We start from the raw sequence: 24,095 nt of genomic DNA on the forward strand, positions 1-24,095 counted from the left end.
CTCTTATGTCTTTTTCACATGTCTCTTTGGTTTATGAATATTTCCCTTCTTTTGCAAAAAAATGTTTCAGACTCACCTGTACTTTTCTGTACCTGTAACCAGCCACTTTTATAAGAAGCCTTGTTTCTTTTAGTGAAAATGAGTAGAAGAAGTAAGTATTCGAGTGTTAGGTATAACTTTGCTACTGGCCTGTTATTTATTCTAGGCATGTTCAGTAGACAGAACAGGTGAATGATTAAGAAAAACACAATGTTTTTACTAATACCCATACTTCCAAGGTAACAACATAACAGTATTTCTCTTTTTTCTCCTGTCTCTATTTATGTCTTTTTTCCTCCATGGTAAGAAACCTAGTTTCCCACAAAATTAGTAAATGTATTTATTTTCTTAATCAAACAATACACATAAAATTTCTCTGCAACGTTTTATAATTCTCTGTGTAGAGGTCTTCAAGAATTTTTTATTAGGTTTTTCCTTAGGTGTTTGATGCTATTTTAAATAATAATTTTAAACATTTTATTCACTGGATATTTATTTCTATATGGAAATTGAGTATGATAGCTTTTAAAAATTATGTTGACCTTGTATTCAGTGACCTTGCCTGATGTAGATATTAATTCTAATAGTTATATTAGTGGATTCTTTTAGATTTTCTGTGGATAATCAAGTCTGCAAATAATGCCAGTTTTTCCTTTCCAAACCTTATATTTTAATTTTTCACCCATTCTGTATTGCCCCAGAAAGGACCTATAGTACAGAAAGGGTCACAGCTGACATCTTTATCTTATTTTAGACTTCAGAGGGAACATGTTTAACATTATATCAATAGTGTGATTGTTTACTATAGGTCTTTTTGTAGATATCCTGTGTCAGATTAAGGAATTTTCCTTGTAGTTCTGTTTTGAGAGTTCTTTTTCTTAAAGAAAGAATGAGGCCTTTTGAGCCACGCTTCTCTTGCTCAGGCCTGCTTCCATGTCTGGAAGTGGACTTTCCCTTCTAATAAAACTTTTCTTTTCTACTGTAAAAAAAAGAAGAATGGTTGTTAAATGTTATCAAATGCATTTTATATATCTGTTGAGATGAGTGTGTGATTTTATCCTTCATTCTTTTAATGTATGAATTATCATAACTGTTTTTAAATGTTAGGCCAACCTTGCATTTCTGAAATAAACCCAAATTAGTTGTGATCTCTTAACCTGCAACCATTTATTCACATTTTTTTTATTCATAATTCAATTGGCTCATAATTGTTTAGGATTTTTAAATCTATTTTCATGGGAAATATTGACATGCATTTTTTTCCTTAAAACATTTTTGTCAGGTTTTGATATCAGTTTTCTACTAACATCATAAAATAAACTGAGAAGAGTTGCCTGTTTTTCTATCATCTGAAAGATTTTCTTTTAGAAGAAAATGTGTTTGCTCTAAGTTGCCAGGAGACTTTTCTGTGGGAAGGTTTTGAAATCTCTTTGATTCAAATAGAACTATTTATATTTTTATATATTCTTGATTATTATTGAAGTTTGTATATTTTATCTACATTTTCAAATTTTTTTGGCATGACATTATCTCTGATGTTGCCATATGATGTTAGTAAGTTTTGTAAAATCAGTCATAGTATTCCCTTTTCATTCCTGATGTTGGTTATTTGTGCCTTCTCTATTTTTTTTCCCTTGCCCCAAATGTTTGTCAGTTTAAATAATCCTTTTAAAACACCAGCACTTGAGTTTATGGATCCTTTCTATCGTATCATTCTTTTCTGTAGTAATAATGTTTGCTCCTATCTTTGTTATTTTCTTTACTTTAAATTTTTGGGTTTATTGGCTGTTTTTTTTTTTTTTCTAACATCTGGAGATGGAGGCTCAGATAGCTGATTCTTAGACTTTTTCTTTTCTAATATATATTTAGAGCTATAAATTTAAGTATATCTGTAGCTGAATTCTAAATTCATATGTCATTTTCCATTGGCATCCACTTGAGAATATTTTCTAATTATCATTATGATTTTTTTAAAGCCTGTGTTATTCGGAGGTATAGTGTATAGTTTCCCAATATTTGGGTGTTTTCTAGTTCTTTGTTAGTTGTCAGATATTTTATGTGAAAAGTTATGGAAATTCTTTGAGCCTCTAGATGATATCTTGCCTCTGAAAGGATTTACTCTTTGCTTCTGATGGGTTGCCCGACTAGAAGCAGATGTTAGTCCAGTTAGAATCTAATGAGCTTCAGTCATTTGATGGCTGATTTATTTCAGATTCACCTTACTTCTAGGATGTAGATCTATCTACAGGCTTGTATTAAAAAACCCGAGTGTCTACCAGGATACCTTCTCTTTGGAAAGTTCAAATCTGAAACTGCTTAGCTCTTTAACCTTTCAGTCATCCGTTTTGTACTTGACATTTGCTTCAAGAGGTGAAGGGATAGCAGATGCCAGGCTCATCTCTCTTGAGCCTCCTTCTTCTCCCAGCTCTTGGCCCAGAAATTGTTATTATCTTGGTAGCCTTATGATTTCGAAGATTATTGAAAATGTTCTCTTTTCTGGTTTTCTACTGGCTTGGAACAAATTAGTCTGTCATTGCTGTGAGCAGAACTCTCCTAGAGTATTTATGCTTTAAGGCAGAAGTCATATATTTAAGTTCTAATTTTCCTGCTTTGTCAGTTCTTTGGACAAATCAACTAAACTCCCTAAGTCTCAGTATCCTCACTTGGAAATGGAGATTGTAATAGTATTTACCTTATAGATTTACCATGAAGTTTGAAAGAGTATGCCTAAAGAAAGCAGTAGGAACTGTGCTTGACACAAAATAAGCGCTATATAAAATTTTTGCCATTATTGTAATTATTATCCTTATTATTATTATTATTATTACCCAAAGAAGCACTTAAGTTCTAGACATATAGTTAGCCATCAATCAACATTGTTTAGCTTTAGTTTTACATACAAAAAACCCTTAAACATATACGTCACAGCCCTTTATAAGGAATAAAGAACATAAGCTGCAGCTCCAAAATCAAGTTGGAAATTTAAAGGTGATAATATCAAGATGCTGACAGGTTGTGGTCTCTGGCAAGCATGATCATAGTTAGGGCACCATAATTACAAGTCTGAATATATTATGGGCAAGGCGAAGGATGGACCCTGTGTCCAAAAGTGGTGATCCAGAGCAAGTGTGAAGCAAGGGGCACACTGCTGCAAGGGCAGAGGCAGCAACTTGCCTCCAGGATTCATTTTTTTATATCCCCAAGGCCTTGGGCTATATATTTAATGGGGCTCTCTTTGGCCTTACGTAAAAGGGGCCCACTATAGTTTCTGGAGAAATGGCATCCAGTCTTAGTAATTGGAAACCCAGAGACAAGATGCTGGAAGAGGTTAGGGCTTTCTTTGTGTTTACAACCAGGAAGAGAGAAACCTTAAGAATTCTGGCTGTCATAATTGACATTCTAGGTGTGTGCTTTGGGGCCTCTTTCGTTACTATATCCTATCTTCCATGCATATGATATAGAGAAAACAAGAAAGAACAATTGTAATATGTCTGGTAGATTGGAATAGATGGCAGATTGATATTCCATTTGATTAGTATGTATAAGGGAAGACATCTTCCACCTCTGGTTATACTTATCAGTTCCTCTTTTCTGGTTGGTACCATTTCTACCGATCGCTACTTTTCCAGGCTCTCCTTTCCCAGACATTTCCTTCATTCACATTTACGTTATTAAATCTCTCTGCTTTAGCTTCCTTATGTTTGTAAAGCAAAAGTAATAACCCCCATCTCCTAGTATAGTGTTACCAACTAGATGTAACATATATTGTGCTGCATAGTACCTGGTGCATAATAAATATTCAGTTAGTAGTAGTTATTGTCACCATTATTATTTTTAGTGCTTATTCTGTTCCCTCTCTTTCACCAGGCTCTTAGGGCCCTGAAATGGTCTCTGCAGCCTGTAGTAGAGGACATTTCTCGGAGCTGGGATTTGCTTTCCGTTCTATCTGCTAAAATGCTTTCCCCGGAACAGACTGTAATCTTTAGGAGTCACAGGTTAATTATACATGCCCAGCTAACTGGAATAATGCCAGTGAGTTTCCATTCTTATTTGTTTCTTTAGTCAGAGTAGTTCCTGCCCTGAACTGTGCTCTGGACAATTTCATTAAAACTGGTAGGATCTCATCAAGCAATCGAACTTGCCAGAATGAGCCAACCTACCCCCTTCTCCTTCATGCCAGGTTTCTGGGGCTCCTGGACTACCTAGTTTCTAGTCAGAAATGTTCATGTTTTGGGGTGGGGGCTGCCCCAATTCTGACATTTTTCTTGGTGATCTTGCCTTTCCATCATTTCTATTCTTCTTTGATTTGTAGCCAGCAGAGGCAACAGGAGAAGTTTGCCTCAAGTACACCCTCCAGAGCAAGAGTTTTGAGAATAAAGTGACATTTTCTCTACAGCCTGTTTGATGCCAAGTGAGCATTTAGTTTTCCTTTGCTATTTCCTTCCTTCCTCCTTCCTTCCTTTACTCTCTGTCTGTCTTGGCCATCCTTGGGGGTTGGCTTCCTGCTCTTAATTTTGTGCTGAATTATTTCCCTGAAATTGCTTCTCCTTTTTAAGCCACCAAAGTTTTATCTCTTCCCTTATCTGTCTTATTCCTCTCTCTGCCATCCCTAACTTTTGAGGGCCCTAAGAAACTGGCATGTGAGTGTTTTGCTCTAAGTCACAGGATTTTTTTTTCTTTTAGCCTCATCATTCACCATCTTGCTGCCAAGTCCTTTCTCCAGACAAAGGACATGGGCTTCAGGGAGACTCCAGCAAAAGATAAAAAAGATGTGTTGAAAGTCAGCACTGATTGCGGAGTTATAAGCTCCCACACAGCTTTCATTGCCATCAGCAAGGATCTCAATGACCTAGTTCGGGGCTCCCTGGTTCATAGGGACATCCCAAGGCCATTCTGTTGAGTGCTACTGTTGTGATACCATGATACCATGGAGGTGGTGAGTTTTACCTCATTCAAATTCATAAAATTAGGAGACTTGGATGTTTGAACACATCATTTAAAGGAAACATTTATGAAAGTTCCTTTTTTCCTTTGTCCCTCTATATCTAGGATTTCTGGCTGGTGTCAACCTTTTCTGTCCTAGAGAACTAGAATATATCCCATTGCAAGGAGATTTAAAAGCAATATCGGTGGCGAGGAGGGGCACACAAGGAAAATTAAAACAGAAAATGCACATAAACATTGTGTAAATTTGAAACTGATTTATTTTATTGATAATTAGATGGTTAATGATTATACCAGTGGCTGGTGAATAATCCGGTAGTGTTAGGACATGGGTGCTGATTGGTGGGACTGTCTCAGGCATTAGCCAAGCAAGCCTGATTTTAAATATAAGGGGTTTGAGGATTAGGATCGGGTGGAGAAATTCCCTGGGCAGGTTTCTGTGGCCGGAGGGGAATGTATGTTAGTTCTAGAGGCAGGCTTCAAGGTGGGCCCAGATTTTTGGTTGGGCAACTGGGTAGATGATGATACCATTTATTTAATAGAATAAATAAAGAACAAAGGCAAGTTTAGAGTATAAAATGTTGAATTATTTTTGAGAATTTTGAACTTGAGATTCCTATGGAACATCCACATGAAGATGTCCAGTAGAAAAAGAGAGTTAGATGGGTCTGAGGTTCAGAAGAGAGGTCAGGGATGAAGATATACATTTGGCAATAACTGAAGTCATGAGAATGGATGAAATTATACAGAAGGAGAGTAAAAAGTGAGGTGAAAAAGGCTATGACAGCTATGATTAAAGGTTTCATTAGTATGTAATATATTTAATTACTAAATGAAGACAATAGTCCCTCTAAATCTATGTTGCCATTCTTTAAAAAATAAAAATAAAGGACAATGAGATTAAAACATTGAAGAATATCCAGTATCTCAAGATGGATTCCCCAAACCATAATAAAATTAATGAAATAGGAAAAAGAGATGCAAGTGCATATTCAAAAAGAAAAGGAACTATGATATAACAAAGGGAATTATCAAAGTATCAAATATTGCAGAGAAATCAAAGTAAAACTGAATAGGGTCTATTGGGTTAATACAAAAAAAATAGTACTTGCTAATCTAATCAAGAACAATTTCATTGGCTTAGATTAGGAAAGAATTTGTATTATACATTGTTAAAGAGCAAATGAGAGGTGGGAAATAAAGGGCGGCTTGTATAGACACTTTTTATAAATGTTGAAAATGGGAAGGGGTAGAGTGCTATCTGTAGAAGAAATTGTAGAGTTTGGGTGGTTTTCTGTGTCTTATATCTCTTTAAATTTTCAGAATGAGAGAGATTTAAGGGTGTTGTAATACTAATAGGAAAGTGCTCATAGAGAGGGTTGACAATGCCGGGAGCGGGGTACTAAGGTTAGCTAATTGAGAAGGGAGTTCGAGGGAGTTAGAGAGGATGAGATCTAAAACTACAGTGGTGGGGTTAGGCTTTAATAGGACAAATATTAGGACATTCTTCCCCTATTGCCAGGAAGTGAAGAGAAGGTGATGGGATTAGATTTTAGTTCACGGGCTGAGAGGCATCTTTTTGAAGTTTCTGTATGATAGTTTTTCTATAGTTTTAGTGAAAGAGATTAGCTAAAGAGTTAGCAAGATTAGCTAGCATGTATGAGACTAGACTGGTAGAAAAGAGAATTTGAGGAAAAGATTTGAAATAATTCTGTGGAAAACTGGAGAGTGAAACACTCAGGGAGAAATAGAGCATTTGTCAAGGAGTGTTGAGGGTCCAGTTTAGTTTGATACCTTGACTTCTTTAATGGCACTAAACTACTAAAGGGAATCAGTTTACGTGATTCATTTGAGCAGTACTCAACAGCTTTGGTGTAAGAATGAAGAGTGGAGTATTGTCTTAATTTCAAGGTTGGGGTTTTACCAGATAGGTGTGATGAAAAAGGAAATTAGGGACGTGGAATCGAAGATATCGATAAGAGAGTAGTAAAGTGATGGACCAGAGACTTAGGCTAAATGGAAAGAGAGTAAAGATAGGAGGAAGTTTTTGTATAGGAAAAACACAGAGGAGACAACAATTTAGAAGTCCAGATGAGATCAAAGATCAGGTAAAATAATAATCTCTGAGTTAGAAAGCTGGAAAAAGTGGATACTGTAATTTTTAAGTAGATTTTTTCAATTTATTTGTTTTACAGGTAGAACAATTCTGCTTGATATCAACATCCAGGCTTGGAGGGAGTGGCTGAAGTAGAATGGAGGCCAGAGCCATTTAACTTGAGGGAGACAAGAAGCTTTGCATTAGGGTGTTGAATAGGTTATCTACCTGGGTACTTAATATATCGAGATGATGGCAGGCCTTGCAATGAAGTGCAAGTTTTTTTTTGTTTTGTATTGTTTGTTTTTTTAATGAAGTACAAGTTTTGATCTAGTTTTTTGATACTTCCATGAATGATGGAAAGTGACAAAGAGATTGGAGATTGACAGCAGTAGGATATGAGAAGGTAATCCCAATGAGGGTAGAGGAGTAATGACAGAAAAGTGGCAATTAGGACTGAAGCAGTTGCCAAACCTATCTTTCAAACCTGGGTACTTGGGGTGTGGTATCTTGAGAAACCACCATTTGAGAGTGGAGGGAAAAAAGTTTTTCAGAAGGAAAAATTAGTTTTAAGTTAACACAGATAGTTGGAAAAAGCCTCCTATAATGAAACTAAAGATGCAGGAAAGGTCATTATCATGTATCAAGAGGACACAGTGGAAAGGGCTCAGAGGGTGAAGTTGTGTGCAGGAGCTGGACACACAGGAGAAGAGAAATGCACAATAAAGATGGTGACTGAGGCTGACATGCAAAGGAGTATGTGTGTCTCAAATTATCAGAGCCATTTGCCTATGGCAGAGAGCAGAGATGCCTCAGTGTCAATGTGTATACTGATGTTTTTCAGTTAATACAAAAGCCTCTTCCTCCTACTGTCCTCCTGCACCTTGGCCCTTGAGGAACATGTACTACCCAAGCATATCATACCAGCAGAATGGTTATGATTCCCATAGGTCTACAATTAGCAAGAACCTGTACTCTCTAGATGAGCATCTTTCCTGAGACTTTTTCTCACCAGTATTTGTCTGTCACGCATGTAGGACTAGACAAACACCAAGCTTTTGGTGATAGAACAAAGAAGAAATGCACGTCTCTGAAAGAGACCTCTCCAGAGATGGAAAGGGCTCATTCTTCCACCACCAAGACAAACTTGGAAACTTATCATAAAAGTAAGATGGACCTCAGTTCTCTTCTCTGACTGAAGAACTAATCTTCAATGCTCTGCCCTCTTGTAGCTTTCTCTACCTAGAGGTAATCTGTTTGAAAAGTGTCAGGCAGAGGGTGAAATTTGTCCAGTTCCCATATTTGTCAGGGTTGGCCCAGCTCTCGTAGTTTACAGGTAGAATCCTGAAACCTACCTCAGTGGAGTCTGAGGTGAGCCCTAGTTAAACTAATCCCTTTGCCATCTCAGCTCACACAACTTGCCTGCAGGTTGGGGCCCTCCTCCTGCAGAATTCAGCTGCCACCCTGTTTGGGCTCCTGCTGCATTGGTCATTCTTTTACAAGTTGTGTTTGAAGATAGACCTTCCTCGTGCTGTCTGATGACTTTCTCTTTGTCGCCAAACAGTGTTCTTTGGTCATTGCCTTGGGTTCCAAGCAGGTGGTCTTCTCATGTACATGACAAATTGAGTCAAAGTACATTTACCACTAAGGGGTGCCTTTTCTACTAAAATAGGCTTAAAGGCAACTCTTTCTATTCTCTTCAATTTTTGTAGCAAAAGTTTATAGTGTACAATTGTTTAATTGTTTAAACATTTTTCTTTGCCACTTACTGTCTGCTTATTCATTCTCCTTAGGCTGCTAATTAAAGAGAGGGCTTTGAGGTCTAAGGTGAATTTAGATCTCTGTACTCCCAATCGTTGTGGGGTTTTAAGTAAATCAATTCACTTCTCAGATCCTTAGTTCCCTCAGCTACACAACTATTCACTTTCTAGAGTTGTCATGGGAACCTTCTTAATGTAATCCACAGAGTAGGTTCTCAGTTTGTGTTGGTTTCCAGCAGTGTCCTAATACCCAGGAACTTGGAATATCCCCACTCTAGTTCTCTCTCTTATAGAACCTCTTACTAAAGTAGAAAAATTACCCAGCAAACTTGTGTTGCCACTTTTTATAAATTCATTGTCGACTACTATTCATAGGGAGCAAATTATGGCCCTTCTAGGTACTTTACATTCTTTCTCATGCATCAGGCATAATCGTTTCCAATTTATAGAGAAAGCCAAGATCTCCATTGGTTAAATAACAGGTACATTTTACATGTTAATAGAGCTGAGTTTCAAACTCAGACTCTTGCGATACAGAGCCTTAGATTTTTTTCCCCATTGAGTAGAACTGTCGTTCTAGTTACAGTGTTTCTTGCCTACTAATTTCTAAGTTGCTCTAAGTATGTCATCCCATATGTGAGATATCCAGATGTGAGATACTTTCTATGAAAATTATGTGGTCTTTAAGCTATTTTTATACCATTAGGATTAGACACAAGACTACTCTTTAAGATAGACTGCTGACTGCTTCCTTTATTTTATATCTGCTTTCTTTTGAAATTTTTTAATTTTTAGGCGAGGTAACCCTTGGTCGACCTCACAGATTGCAAGGACCTTGTCAGCTTACAATCCCTTGTTTTTTATTTTTTACACCTACAGCACCTGGTCTTCCTAGATCTCCCATCCAAGTGCTAACCAGGCCCGACCCTGCTTAGCTTCCAAGATCAGACGGGATCAGGCTTGTTCAGGCTGGCATGGCCATAGACTTTCCTTTGAAATTTTGATAATTAAAATTCAAGCTGTTTGTCCAAAAATTTTTAACATACTTAAAGTTTTAAGGGTCATTTAAACAGGACTGGATAAGACTTTAAACAGCACTATCATGTGAGTTCTTTAGTATCATATCTTTCTCTTATTGTTGAACTTTTAAGTGCAGCTCCCAGGTGGCTTATGCCATCACAGATAATATGCATGTCTCCCGGGGGAAAGACCAAATTGGGGATCTTGGTAGGATCTGCTTAGCTCTGCACTCTAGCTGCAGCCTGTCTCTGGATTCAGACCTCTCTCATCAGGGTTGCTTGGGGGCCGAGAGCGCCTTGCTTTCTCATTCTCTTTTTTTTTCTCACTCAACGTCTTTGGAAATAATCATCTTGTACAGCTGACTTTCCTCCAAAAAGCAGATGGTTCCTGGGATCTGAACGAAGGTCTGGCCATGGTCCTAGGTGTGAATTTGGAAGAGATATGGACTGCACTCCCTACCAAGGTGAGATTCAGAGAAGAAAAAGGAGGATGTATGTTTTTGAGAGGTTGGGGTCAGTAAAGAGAATTGAGGTGAATCATGACTCATCTGAGGAAAGAGAATATGAGAGGCTATAGATTGAATTAATTTCTAATAAATAGAGTTTGAAGGTTTTTATGGGTAGGATAGAGCAGAATGAACAAGGAACTAATGGTCCGGTTAGTAGGAGTTGATGGTTTTGAGTTGATGGGTGACGAAAGGAAAGCAAAAATCCTCTTGCACTTGGATTACATTCTCTGCCAATCATCTTAATTATAATAACTAACGTTTATTGAGCAATTATTCTGTGTCAGGCACTGCGCTAAGCACTTAACATTCATGATCTTATTTATTCATCACAATGATTAAATGAGATAAATCTTATTCATGTTGTTGTTTACAAATGAAGAAACTGAAGCCCAGAGAAGTATAATGATGTGACTGAGTTGACCTAACCAGCCAGTGCAGAGTTGGATTCAGTTCTAGAACTATCAGTCTTCAAAACCCACATTATTGCTCCTCTTTTTACCAAAGGAAGTGGTCCAGAAATTAGCAAAATTTTACTGAAGTTAGGATAGGTGAAGTATTAATAAAGAAGACCTAGTTACTTCAAATATGTTCAAGCCTGCTGATGAGGACAAATTAACTTCCAGAATTTAAATGAAGCTTACTAATCTTCTAATTGAGATATTGTTTAATAAAGACAAGTGCCAGAAACCTGAAAGTCAAGTGTCATTCTGAATTTACAAAATGTGAAAAGTGATTCAATAAACTGAAGATATCCTATAATAACTACATCATCTGATACAGTATTTACTAGTCACATTATGGCTATTGAGATCTTGAAATATGGCTAATAAAAATGAGGAACTAAATTTTTCATTAAATTGAGGTGTGCTATGATTATGAAATACATACTGATTTCAAATACTTTAATATAAAAAGAATGTAAAATATTTTACCAATAATTTTAAATTGATTTCATGTTAAAATGATACTTTGAATATATTAGATTAAATAAAATATATTAGGTTAGTAAAATAATTGAACTTCTTTATTTTTACATTTTCGCATGTGGCTAGTAGGACATTTAAAATCATATGTGTATATAGCACTGTATTCCTGTTGAAAAAATGCTGTTCTAGAACAGATAATTAATAAGGTTTAATAAATAATTTATTAACTTAATAAATATAATTAATTATAAACAATTAAAATCTAAAGATCATGAAATTCTAACTTGATTTTACTGAGAATAAGATATGTCAGACTAACATTTCCTTCTTTGACATGGTAACTGGGCCAATAAATCAAGAAAATCAACAGCCCTGGTGTGTCTGAATTTTAGTAAGGAATTTGAATTTTTCTTAATGACGAGTATATGGACAGAGTACAAACGAGCTGAAAACCCACAGCACTGAATAATGAATTTATTCAAACTCAAAACAGGTTTCTGGACTCACCAGACTGAATTCTCTGGAAGTCCATCGTCTCAGTGAATATTTAAATGAAGTTGTAGACCAGTGCTTTCTTATTGTATAAAACAAAACTGGGAGATAAAGTATTAGATAAGAAAATCAGGATCTCAAAAAATCTTGAACAATGACTTGAAATGTCTATGAACAAAATTAGGAATAAAAATACCATTTTCCATACAGTGGATAAAGGAGAGCCTCTTCAATAAATGGTGCTGGAAAAATTGGAAGGCTGCCTGCAAAAGAATGAAACTAGACTGTTGTTTATTATCACACACCAAAATTAATTCTAAATGGATTAAGGACCTGAATATAAGGCCAGAAACAATAAAATGCATAGAAGAAAACATAGGAACTAAACTCAAGACCCTTGGACTTAAAGAGGACTTCATGAATTTGACCTCAAAGGCAAAGGAAGTAAAAGCAAAAATAAGGGAATGGGACTACATCAAACAAAAAAGCTTTTTCTGCTCAGCAAAATAAGCCACCATCAAGATAAAGAGACAACCATCCAAACGAGAAAATATATTTGCAAGCGACGCCTTTGATGAGGGCCTAAAATTCAAAATATGTGAAGAACTCATCAATAACAACAAAAAAAATACAATCCACTTAAAAAATGGGCAGAGGACCTGCACAGAAACTTCTCCCAAGAAGACAGACAAATGGCCAACAAACGTATGAAAGGATGCTCAACATCGCTAGCTATTAGGGAAATGCAAATCAAAACCACAATAAGGTACCATGGCAATTATCAACAGGACAAGTAATAACAAGTGTTGGGGAGGATGCGAAGGAAAAGGAAACCTCATATGCTCCTGGTGGGACTGCAAATTGGTACAGTTACTATGGAAAACAGTATGGAGGTTCCTCAGAAAACTAAGAATTGATCAACCTTATGATCCAGCAATCCCTCTACTGGGTATTTACCCCAAAGACTTGAAAACACATATCTAAAAAGATATTTGCACACCGATGTTCATAGCAACATTATTCATGATGCCGGGACATGGAAGCAACTGAAGTGTCCTATGATAGATGATTAGATAAAGAAGCTGTGGTACATGTATGCAGTGGAATATTATTCAGCCTTAAGGAGAAATGAAATACTGCCATTCGCAACAACATGGATGGACCTTGAGATAATCATGTGAAGCGAAATAAGCCAGACAGAAAAAGTTGAAAACCGCATGATATCAATTATGTGAAACCTAAATTGGGATATAAACCTAAAAGCAACAAGCAAACAAGACAAACGAACAGAAACTTATGGACATGGACAATAGACTAGTGGTTACCAGAGGGTAGTGGTGGAGGGGGAGGAAGATGGGGTAAAGGAGGTCAAATATGTGGTGACCCAAAGAAATCTAACTATGGTGGTGGACACACAATGCAATATATATTTGTGCAAAAGAGCTGGGCAGTAAGTTTTAGGTGTACATTTATGCATTTAATTAAGCAATGTCACCATAATAAAAAATTAATTAATTAAATAAACAAGTATAAGGCAAATTTCTCTACAAGTATGCTATAGCAAAACAGCTCTGAACTTCCTGAAACTCATTTTCTATGAAACAGGACTGAGCTGAACAAGGAACAAGTTCTCTCTCTCTCTCTCTCTCTCTCTCTCTCTCTCTCTCTCTCTCTCTCTCTCTCTCTCTCTCTTTTCTTCTCCTCTCCTCTCTCTCTCTCTCTCTCATTATGAAGAGGAAATTTCAGGATTTTCATTAAAAGCTAATCATCTGTTTTGTTCTGTTTCTGTAAATGTGCTTGCTGCATGCAAGCACTCACTGCGGAGCTCTTTTGCACCTTGTCCTACTTGCCTTTTGCTCAACAAATGAAACTGAACCATTTGTACCCCTAGCAGCTCACGCTTTCTGTAACAATTTGTATCTGTCGGCAACCCTTGACATCTCAACTCTGGCCTTACCAATGTTAAGACTTGTAGTCTCCATAGCAACCCCTGTCATTTGTAAAAGTTTGAGTTCAAACTGACCGATTAGCTTGTGTAAAAATTCTGGTATATAAGCAATATTTCAACTGAGCCCGCTGCCCAGATCTTCAGAGCACTAGCTCCTCTGGTATTGTGCATAATAAACCTGAGTTCTCCTTTCTCTCTGAGTTACTGCTTGGTGTTTCATTGGACTGGTTTGGGATTTTTCCACAACAATTATAGTTTAAGGCCATAATCTTGTCAGGGAATACAAAATAAATACAGTGGTGACCTAAGGGTATATAAAATACTCCTTCAAATCTCTGAAATGAATCTATTAATAATTTTCCTCTCATTCAGGGAACCTGTTTTCCATATGGCGTCATTTTGGGAAGCAATGATGATGTCGTCGAAAGAGAGCTAAGCTTGAGAATACCTGGGCTCTTCTACTGTTTAACTTTAGGAAAGTCACAATTGCTCTGAGTTCCAATTTTCTTACTTGCAAAACAGGGTTAATAAGAACTACCTTACATAGTTCTTGAATTAATTATACTAATGTAAAAAGTACATTGGACAACTCGAGCAACCACAAATGTAAGGTAATCTTAGTTATGAAAGAGTATTTAAAAATCAAAATTAGTTATAATCTTATTTTTCTTTGTGACTCGAAAGGAGTCATATTATCTCAGATCTGAGATACAGCTCTACCTTTAACCAACTCTATTCAGTTAAGTTGTTTAAATCATTAAGACGAAATACACTGCTAAAAATGAGGAAGATAATACTACCTACCTGATAGATTTCTAGAGAGAATCAAAAGAGACAACACACATAGAGCACTCAGCACAGTTCTGGTATATAGCAGATGCACAGTAATGTTAGCTATCATTAAAGCTGTGGTCTATTCACTAAGACATCCCAGCAGGCCACTCCCGTCTTGTGGAACCCTGCTTGAGTAACATCTTGACTTTCTCTGTGACATGTGTTTCTCCTCTTTTAAAACTGTTTTTACAACAATGAGATTATAATCATTACTTCTGTAATCACTATAGTCATATTCATGATTTCTTTTGCATAGGATTTAGTTGAATCATCATTATTAGAGTTTCACTTTTATTGTGTTAAGTCAGTGTCACTGAAAAGTTTTACAGTACAAATAAAATCAAATAATTTCAGAATTAGTAAGAACTTTAAATCAAGTTATTCATTCAAACTGAGAACAGCCTCAGTGTCATACCTGAAAAATGATTCTCTTAGACATTTCTAGTTACAAGGAGGTAACGACCTCATGAGGTTACTTATTTCATTGATGTACATTTAGAGGTACATCTAATAATTAAGCACTTCCTATCTACATTGAAAATAAATCTGTCTACCACAACTGCCCATGATTCCTGAGCCACCATATGGAACAGCACTTATCACATCTCACTACCAGCGCTGCAAAAACTGAAGACCGTATTTTATCTCAGCTTAAAGAGTGCAAAACCCAAATCTCTAGAATTCGTAAGATAGTGCTTAAAAGCATTGACTTAGAAATTAAAGAGTCTCAGCTCAGTCACTTTTTAGTTGTGTAATCTTCAAGTTATTTAATCTGTTTTTCAGTTTCTTTGTCAAATAATGCCACCTACTTTATAAAGTTTCCTTCAGAGATTAAATAATTATTGTAATAATCAATTTAAATATTTAGCACATGATAAGTACTTACACTGAATTATTAACTGAATATTGGCTATTTAGCCAATATTTTTTTCTTTTGAGATGGATTACAGGCCCCCCTATTCTATGAATGTGCCTAGTATGAGACTAATTTTCTTTAAGGATAATGATTTGAAAGGCACATAATAGTAATCGACGCATAATGAATAATTATTAGCTGATTAAATATCTGTTTGAATACTGATGTTTATTAGAGATAACTACATAGTCATATGGATATATAGATATTTTCAAAAGCAATGAAAAATCTCTCACAAGCAAAGGCTTGAAAGATGTAAAAAAAAAAAGAGTAGTGTTGCAGGTGATGTGAAGTTAGAATCGGAGCTCGTTCTACCATGCAAACAGTTTTGGAGGACCATATATATTTCCTACTTTACAGCATTCCTTCCTGATGATCTCATTACTACTGTTTCACGGCTGCATAATGAATTAGGTTGACAAACTAATTGCTCCCTCATAGCCATCAATCAGTCCCAAGGGCTTAAGGGAGCTTCCAAGGGAGCAATCCAGGGAAAGTGAGTGTGTACAGGTCTTGATTATACAAATCCTCTGAGACTCAATTCTTTATAAGTAGGAGAACCGAAGCTCCTTTGGCTCGAACACTCTGTTCTACTGAGAAACAGTACTAGCTCTGCAAATTTGGTCTTACTAAAATACTTTGGAAAACCTGACTGTATTCTCAGATGGACTGTGAGTGTTTAAACTGCTGCTGTGTCTCGTTGTTAGCCTCTGTTCCTCATACACTAACAAGTCCACACACAGGGACCTTCCCGGTTCTTGCAGACATTTTTTTTCCCTGAAATGGACTTTAAAAAATCAAATAGAATTATATAATCATACATTATCATGATATCTGATCATAGGCAAGGACCAAAGACCTCTGAGAACCTTTGCTGACCAGAAAGAGATGATCCAGAGCTCAGAAATTTGCATGGCTCAAAGATAGTATTCAGGTGTGGCTAGAGTTAGTAACAAGCAGCAGGATGTCAGCAGCATTTCTCCCCTAGAATATCACTGTTTCTTTGCCATCTTTACTTTTGCTCAGGTCTAGGGTGGCACATGAGTTACTCATTTTGGCTTGGTTATTCTTTTTAAATACGTTTTTAAGTGGCACTTGCCCCAGTTTATGATTGGAATCTCCACAATGAATGTGGCTCTATAACTTAAAAGCTCCTATATTGGAGTCAATGTTAAGGTATAGTGTCAAAGGTGTGGGATCAGCCTGTTGTTTGATTTCTAAAACTAAATTAGATACTCACAAGTGTGCTCTGAAGTCAAGACTGGAAATGACCAGGAAGAAGTAAGACAAAAACACTTTTCCTACCTTAGTAGAAGATGATGATGTGAACCCATCCAGAATGGTGTCATTGCCTAGCAGTGGAACAGGCTGTCTTAAAAAGCAGAGGCAAACAGAGAGCAGTTTCCTAATGATTGAGGGCATGGACAATGGCATGAAATAGGTTTTAGTCTTAGCTCTGTCACATACTAGCTCTGTAAATCTGGGCAACTTGCTTAATACTTCTAAGCTTCAGTTTCCTGCTCTGTAGATGGAAATCACAGTGATAGTTTCTTCCTATAGGGTTATTTTTTTAAAATGAATCATATTTTTAAAGCGTTAAGCCCAGTCCTTGGAAGATAGTTAAGATTCATTAAATGGCATGTTTATATTCATGAACCTATTTTTATTATTGTTAATTATCATTATGTGAGTTATGAAAGATTTTTGTCTTTCTGCTCAATGGGTCACTGTATTTCTTTCTTCATCACAGTAACATGAATTTGATGCTTTCCTTGCTGCTAATATTTCTTTTGCTTAACATTTCAGAGTTGCCTCAAGTCCACTTAGAAAATGTTAAAAGGACCAGAATAACCAGAGCGTCATCTCTTGATGGAGTTGGGGATATCGGACCTCCCAAATCTGGAAAAAAAAATGTAATCTGAAGAGAACATAATCTAAGTCTATTCAATAATATTATTTAACACAACATATTTGCAAATAGTACCAGCATTAAAGGAAGGCACTTAAAGAAGTGAGTTTAAGATACATAAAAGAAACATTTTTCATTAGGATTTATGTTTTTGCTCAATATTTTTACAGACATTTCATAAACTTTACTATGATACCAGGGTATTTTTGTTTTTGATGTTGTTATAATAATTATAATTTTCACTTTGTAGGTAATGAGAGTATATCTATGAAAAACGTATAAATTATTTTAACTAGTATAACTAATAAATGGCAAAACCAGGATTTAACTTGTGTTCTGATTTCTAATGCAATTTCTTTTCCTGACATTTTTCAGAGGGTAGTAAAAAGTGGGAATTTGCTACTCAATGATATTGTGAGAGGTCAAAATATAAATATGCCTAAAGAAAATAAATCCATAAATTAAACAACTGTAAAACGTCTCTTAACATGAGAATGTTTTGAATATATTTTTAAACTTCTGATCTTGTCATAGAGGACAACCATCTGCCTCCACAAAACATTTTTTCCAAGAGTTGAATAGACTGCGGTTCTGAAATAAGCATTTCTTATCACCTGATATTTTTATATAGATTGCGCCTCTCATAAGAAGGCTGGTTGTTACTTGTTAAAAACAGTCAAAGCACTCATCAGCAAAAAGCTTGATAATTTAATATTGGTGTTCAGATTTTTGTGTCTTCGGTCCCTTTTCAAGGTCTCACTTTCTCACAGCTATGAGAAATGTCTCAGTGGTGGCCGAGGTTATCCTCCTGGGCATCCCACACACAGAGGATCTGGAGACCATGCTCTTTGTCTTGTTTTTGTCCTTCTCCATCTTCATCTTTATGGGAAACCTGCTCATCCTACTGTCAAGTGTCTCCTCCACTCGACTTCATACTCCCATGTACTTCTTCCTGTGTAAACTGTCTATGTGTGATATATTTTTCCTTCTGTGAGTTCCCCCAAGATGCTCTTCTACCTCTCAGGGAATAGCTGAGCCATTTCCTATGCAGGCTGTGCATCCCAGCTCTTTTTCTACCATTTCCTGAGCTGTACTGAGTGTTTCCTGTACACAGTGATGGCCTACGGCCGCTTTGTTGCCATATGTTACCCTCTATGCTACACAATAATCATGAGGCACAAAGTGTGTGCCATTCTAGCCCTGGGAACCTCACTTTTTGGCTGTATTCAGGCCACCTTTCTAACCACTCTCACCTTCCAGTTTCCCTACTGTGGCCCCAAGGAAGTGGACTATTTCTTCCAGAGATGCTGAAGCTGGCTTGTGCAGATACGTCCACCCTGGAGACGGTGGGGTTCATCGGTGTGGGCCTCATGCCCCTCAGCTGCTTCCTTCTCATCCTCACCTCCTACAGTTGCATTGTCTATTCCATCCTGCAGATTCTCTCTGCAGAAGGCCGACATCGTGCCTTCTCCACCTGCAGTGCCCACCTCACTGCGATTCTACTTTTCTACATGCCAGTGGTCCTCATCTACCAAAGGCCCGCCTCAAGTCCCTGACTGGATGCCACTGTTAAGGTCCTGAATGATCTGATCACTGCCATGCTGAACCCCTTTATCTACAGTCTCAGGAATAAGGTGGTAAAATTATCTCTGAAGAAAGTCTTATATCACCTGGGCTTCTTTCCTGAAGAGGTGTAGAGAGAGAAAAGCAACTAACACTTCAACTGCACTTCATAGCTTGAAAGATATTTTGATATGATTTTCAGAATTTTTTTTTTAATTTGAGAGTACATGTATACTATGATTATCTTCATTTTACAGTGCGAGGGCTAAGATTCATAAAGTTAAAGTGACTTGTTGAAGAATACTTGGGAGTGATGACAGAATGAAGAATCTGGGGCTGGTTTTCTGACTCTGGAAACTGTGCTTTCTTAAAGATATCATACTGCTGATGTTGTGTTTGCCCAGGTTCTGCTATATAATCTCTATTTTCTTCAACCTCTTATATCTTCTTCTCTTCCCCCCTCACCCTGACACGTGGCCAAATTGATTGTCTCCTCAAATACCTGAATTGGATAAACCTTAATTTTATAGGTATAGATGTTGTTGGAAAAAATGGGAAAGGTTCACCCATATGGCTTTAAGTAGTACCCTTAAAGAACATAAAGAAGTTGTGTAAAGAGAAGGACTTCTGGCTGAGACCTGAGGCAGGTCTTTTATGAGTGGAGCAGAGGTATTGGTGTACTGAATCTCCTAAAAACCCTGTGTGTCGGGCTTTGACTTGGAAGTAAACCCTGACTGTAGACATGTGACATGTGACATGTAAATGAGAATGTGGAAAAGGCAGATCGGGGAATCCATGGAGGGGTGACTGTGCTCCAATACCAATTGGAAAATCTGGACTTGGCTTTATATTGCTCTGTACAACCAGGGGACAATTCTGGGTCCAAGCTGCCATTGTTTTGTGTCTTTGGCTTCTCCATTTAACCAAAAGTGTTTGATTTTTTCCTACATTCATTTTTTTCTTGCTTCTTTTATATTTTTTTTTCTTTTTTCTTTTTTTTTATGGCTGAAGTATGCTAAGAATGAAAATATGTGCTATTTTAATACAGTGAGCTATTGTTTTCATGACTGAATTCATTGAGAATCTTATCACGCTTGAAGTATATAGTTGCTATGAAGTTTATTCTAACAGTAAAGTAGAGAGGGAAGGACACTGGGAAGAGGATGATGGAAAAGGAGAGGACGGAGGCATAAACCTTTTTTCTCTCTCCTGTCTATATTTCTCAGAATCAGAGAGCAGCCAAGGAACCTGCAAGACCAAATCAGCTCTACTTTATCTTTGCTTCCAGACACCGTGGTGAGCCAGCACATGCTCGTGCTGTGGAAACAAACTCTTGTCTAGTCACTTGCCTTAAGTGCCCCCAAACACTCTCAGTACAGATTCCCTTGTTCTCATTAAACAAGAGCTTAAAGGAGAAGCTGAAAATACATCTCAAATTATTTCAAATTTGGTATATCCCTTCTTAAGTCTCTCTGAGTGTATTTGAAGACCTCTCCCCATTCCTCAATTTCTTGGTTGTAGGCACATGGTCAAAAAAGAACAGTTTATAAGAATAAAACATATGATCCAATTTCCTTTCAGTTTTACTCATACAGATGTCATTTGATGAATAATTTTGTGCTAGGGGTGGGAAATACAAAGATGAAGAAGACATTATCCTACTGGAATGAGTCATAGTGGAGTAAATAAACAGATATGCAACTAACTATAACATCCCATGATAAATAAAGGTATGAAATACAGCAGAAAATGTGGAGTACATTTTTTCTGGAGCTCTGGAGGGATCTCACAGAGGAGCTGTTGAAGGCTGAATGTTTTTGTTTCTCTCTTCCCCTCCCCACCCCAATAAAAATTAGCCGAGAAATGTTTTATAAGGAGAAGCAACATATTTCTCAATCTTTTGTTTTTTGGGGGTGGTAAGGATGTGAGATAATTTTTTGAGTGGGTATCTCAACTATTTGCCATCTATGAGTGAATGTACTTGTAGGAAAAATAAAATTCATTTGACCTGTTTTCAGTGTTGTTCTTGCAGCTCAGCAATTTATTCTTGAATTGGAGCTATGCCTTGCACAGCTCTATATCTTCTTAAGCAAACTGACCTTTCTGCTTGTGTCCAGGTTTCTGAGAGATGTGGGCACTCTCCTGTCTCCAGATAGTGCCTGAGCTCTCTTTCCACCTATGCAGCAGCCCAGAAGGTCAGGCCTGGGCTGAGGTGTGGAGGTCTAGGTTGGGTTTTATGGTGAAATGAGACTTGTTTGTGTTCTAGAATTGGATAATGTAAGAAGGATTTGAAAGGAAAAAAAAAGTAAATGGAAGAAATCCCAAACCATGTAGATCATCTATCTAGCAGAATGTTTAATCCACAGGGGTGTACCATAGACAGAGACTCAAGTCCCCCATGCAGGGAAGCCAGAGAGCAAGAATAGTGAAGCAGAAGTTCAAAGTATGTTTTGAGCAGACTGGGCTACAGCAGCAGCATTTCCTGAGACACTGGATTCAAGCATGGTCTAGGTGTGGCATCCAGCACCTGACCTCAGGTAGATCCTAGTTTCCTGAAAGGCTCCTCTGTTCACTTCAACATTTTGTGCAACATACCTTTGTAGCTTTAATCACTCTTTCTCTTTGCTCCTCCCTAAATTTTTACATAACCAATGCCTGTTCTGAATTCCACCTTTGTATTTTGTTTTGCCTACAGCTTCCAGAGAGAGAAACTATGGTGTGGACATCTACAGTGGAAACCTGTGATATGGACATTGAAAGTGGAGCTGAGATGATGCCTGCTCACACGGCATTGGGTGATTGTGGACAGAAGTTTTCAAAGGAGTGTTCACAGTAGATGTCTATTCTGTTTAGACATCTTCCTTGCTGTCCCTGGCACCCTGCTGATTTGTTAACAAAATGTTGGCTATGCCATCCTAAGTCTTGTACCACCCATGGTCATATTGACCTACACATACACCCTATTTCTTACTTTAGTTTCATTCCTAATTGTACTTTCAGTATGACTCCAAACATCCACATCATTAGCTATTGTGTTTATCTTACCACTCTAACCAGCACTTACCATAATTCTACTTTGCCCCCGTGCCACTGTTTAGATAAATGTGACTCTCGATTGTGTCAGGGGCACTGTTGATGAACAAAAATAGTTTTCTGGCTCCAATAACTTAACACAGGCCAAAGTTTACTTAATTTTTATACAAGGTTGTTCTAATTTTTATACTGCCCCACAGCTCAATAATATCCAATGACAGATTAACCAAAATATCAATAAGTTTATCTTTGTCTGTAGAGGAGAAGATCATCATGGGCCCTTCAGTGCTTAAGGAAATGGGTCATGTAGGGACTATGTTCTTGAGAAATCTAGTCACTCCTTTATCTGGACATAGTTCTGAAGATGCCCGACATAGGGATAGTTACCTTAAACTTTTTTTCCAGAATCAACTGATCCATTTAGATGGAGACTCTTTTTGCCAAAATCCTCCAGCTATCACCTGGAAACCAAGAGGATGCCAAATGCTCTTTTCTTCCATGGTGTTACATTTCTGAAACACATAATTAGGAATCTCTCCATTATTTTAGGTAATATTCCTAGTGATGTTACAGCCTCCGTTAAGCACGACTAAGGCTATTAATTTTTCAGCCAAAGTTATATTAGATAATAGAATTTCTCTAGACTATATATTAGCAGAACGAGGAGGGATAGGCACGGCAATTACTATATCTTGTTGTATATACATAAACACATTTCATGAAGTAGAAACCCATTTAGAAAGTATTAGAAAAGAAGGTACTTGGCTTCAACAAGTCCCTACAGAAGAACCAGGATTTAATCTGTTCAGTGTCCTTTTTAGTTGGTTGCCAGCATGAATAGGCTAGTTATTTGGAAAAAATATGGCAAGTTGGCTTAATAATTCTACTTCGCCATTTTTTTATTGTTATAATCTTTAAGTGTTGTACCTATTGCTTCTCTCAATTATGTAAATCCATAAACCAAGCCCCAGCTAACATATGCTTGCTCAACAGATTGAACTATGCACTTAATTAATATAAACCTCTTATTAAGTGGCCTACTTCTATTTTCAAAGCTGAATACTATTCCACTGTATGTATACACCATATTTTCTTTATTCATTCATCTTTCTATAGACATTCGGATTGTTTCCATATCTTGGCTATTGTGAATAGTGTTGCAGAGAATATGGGAGTGCAGATATCTCTTTAATCCTGAACTGGGATTGCTGGATCATAAGGTGATTAAAAGTCATTTTTAATTTTTTGAGAAACCTCCATACTGTTTGCCATGTATTCACTGTTACAGTCATTTACTCAAGAAATATCTAAAACAGGTCTCTAATGTGCACACCCTTATGTAGGCATTGCAATGCTGTGCACTGAGCAGAATACAGAAAAGCATATCTTTGCCTTGGAAGTAAACTTTATGAATGAACTGAAAAATCTGAAGAGAGAAATCTTTAAGCTGGTGATTTGAGCAGTAGAGTTGTCAGAAGAAAAGCATTATTAGAACTAAAGAGATATGAGGAAAGGTATGAAGGCAGAACTACACAGACAGTGTATTGGAAGTAGAATGACCACTCCATTTTAATCGAGGCCAAGAATGCATGTAGGGTAAGCTAAGAATGAATTCATAAAACTGTCAGAGTAAATCTTTTCAAAGATTTAGTTGCTCTTTTTTTAGAACTGAGTTTTAAAGTTATAAGAAGTTATTAAAGGATGTTGAATAGCAAAATGACATTATTAAGCCAATTTGTAAAAAAAAAAAAAAAAAAAAAAAAAAAAAAAAAAAAAAAAAAAAAAAAAAAAAAAAAAAAAAAAAAAAAAAGAAAGAAAGAAAGAACGAAAGAAAAAGAAAGAAAGAAAAATGAACCCAGAAGTGATACAAATTGAATCAGAGGTAAATGTGAGTTGGGAGACACAAGAAGACTTCATATAACATAGATAATATGAGATATAGAGTATAAGGAAGTAGTTCAAAATTATCACATTTTGGATCACATTTTGGATCTCAGGAACTAAGAGACTGTCATTATCATTAAAAAGCAGGGAGGATAATAACAGAAACAGATTGGGGGAATTTTGATGAATTCACTACATTTAATGTGAAAAATCAGGACATCACT

General features: G+C 36.8%; 1 long non-coding RNA gene, 1 other non-coding gene and 2 pseudogenes across 2 annotated transcripts; 3 read left to right on the forward strand and 1 right to left on the reverse strand.

The window, feature by feature from the left end:
- Positions 1 to 19,353, forward strand: part of LOC120605677 (olfactory receptor 149-like) — a 30,327-nt pseudogene extending 10,974 nt beyond the window's left edge.
- Positions 5,765 to 5,850, forward strand: LOC120605733 (small nucleolar RNA SNORD127). Its single transcript, XR_005653693.1, has one exon. It is a non-coding gene; the product is annotated as a small nucleolar RNA SNORD127 (small nucleolar RNA).
- On the reverse strand, positions 9,709 to 9,824 carry LOC120605732 (uncharacterized; annotated as a pseudogene).
- A 51-nt stretch (positions 19,354 to 19,404) lies between the features above and the next one.
- Positions 19,405 to 23,163, forward strand: LOC120605678 (uncharacterized). Its single transcript, XR_005653681.1, has 3 exons — positions 19,405 to 20,684; positions 21,321 to 21,491; positions 21,650 to 23,163. It is a non-coding gene; the product is annotated as an uncharacterized LOC120605678 (long non-coding RNA).
- The last annotated feature ends 932 nt before the right edge of the window (positions 23,164 to 24,095 follow it).

The sequence above is a fragment of the Pteropus medius genome, unplaced genomic scaffold, assembly GCF_902729225.1.
Source record: "Pteropus medius unplaced genomic scaffold, Ma_sr-lr_union100, whole genome shotgun sequence".
Lineage (NCBI taxonomy): Eukaryota > Metazoa > Chordata > Mammalia > Chiroptera > Pteropodidae > Pteropus > Pteropus medius.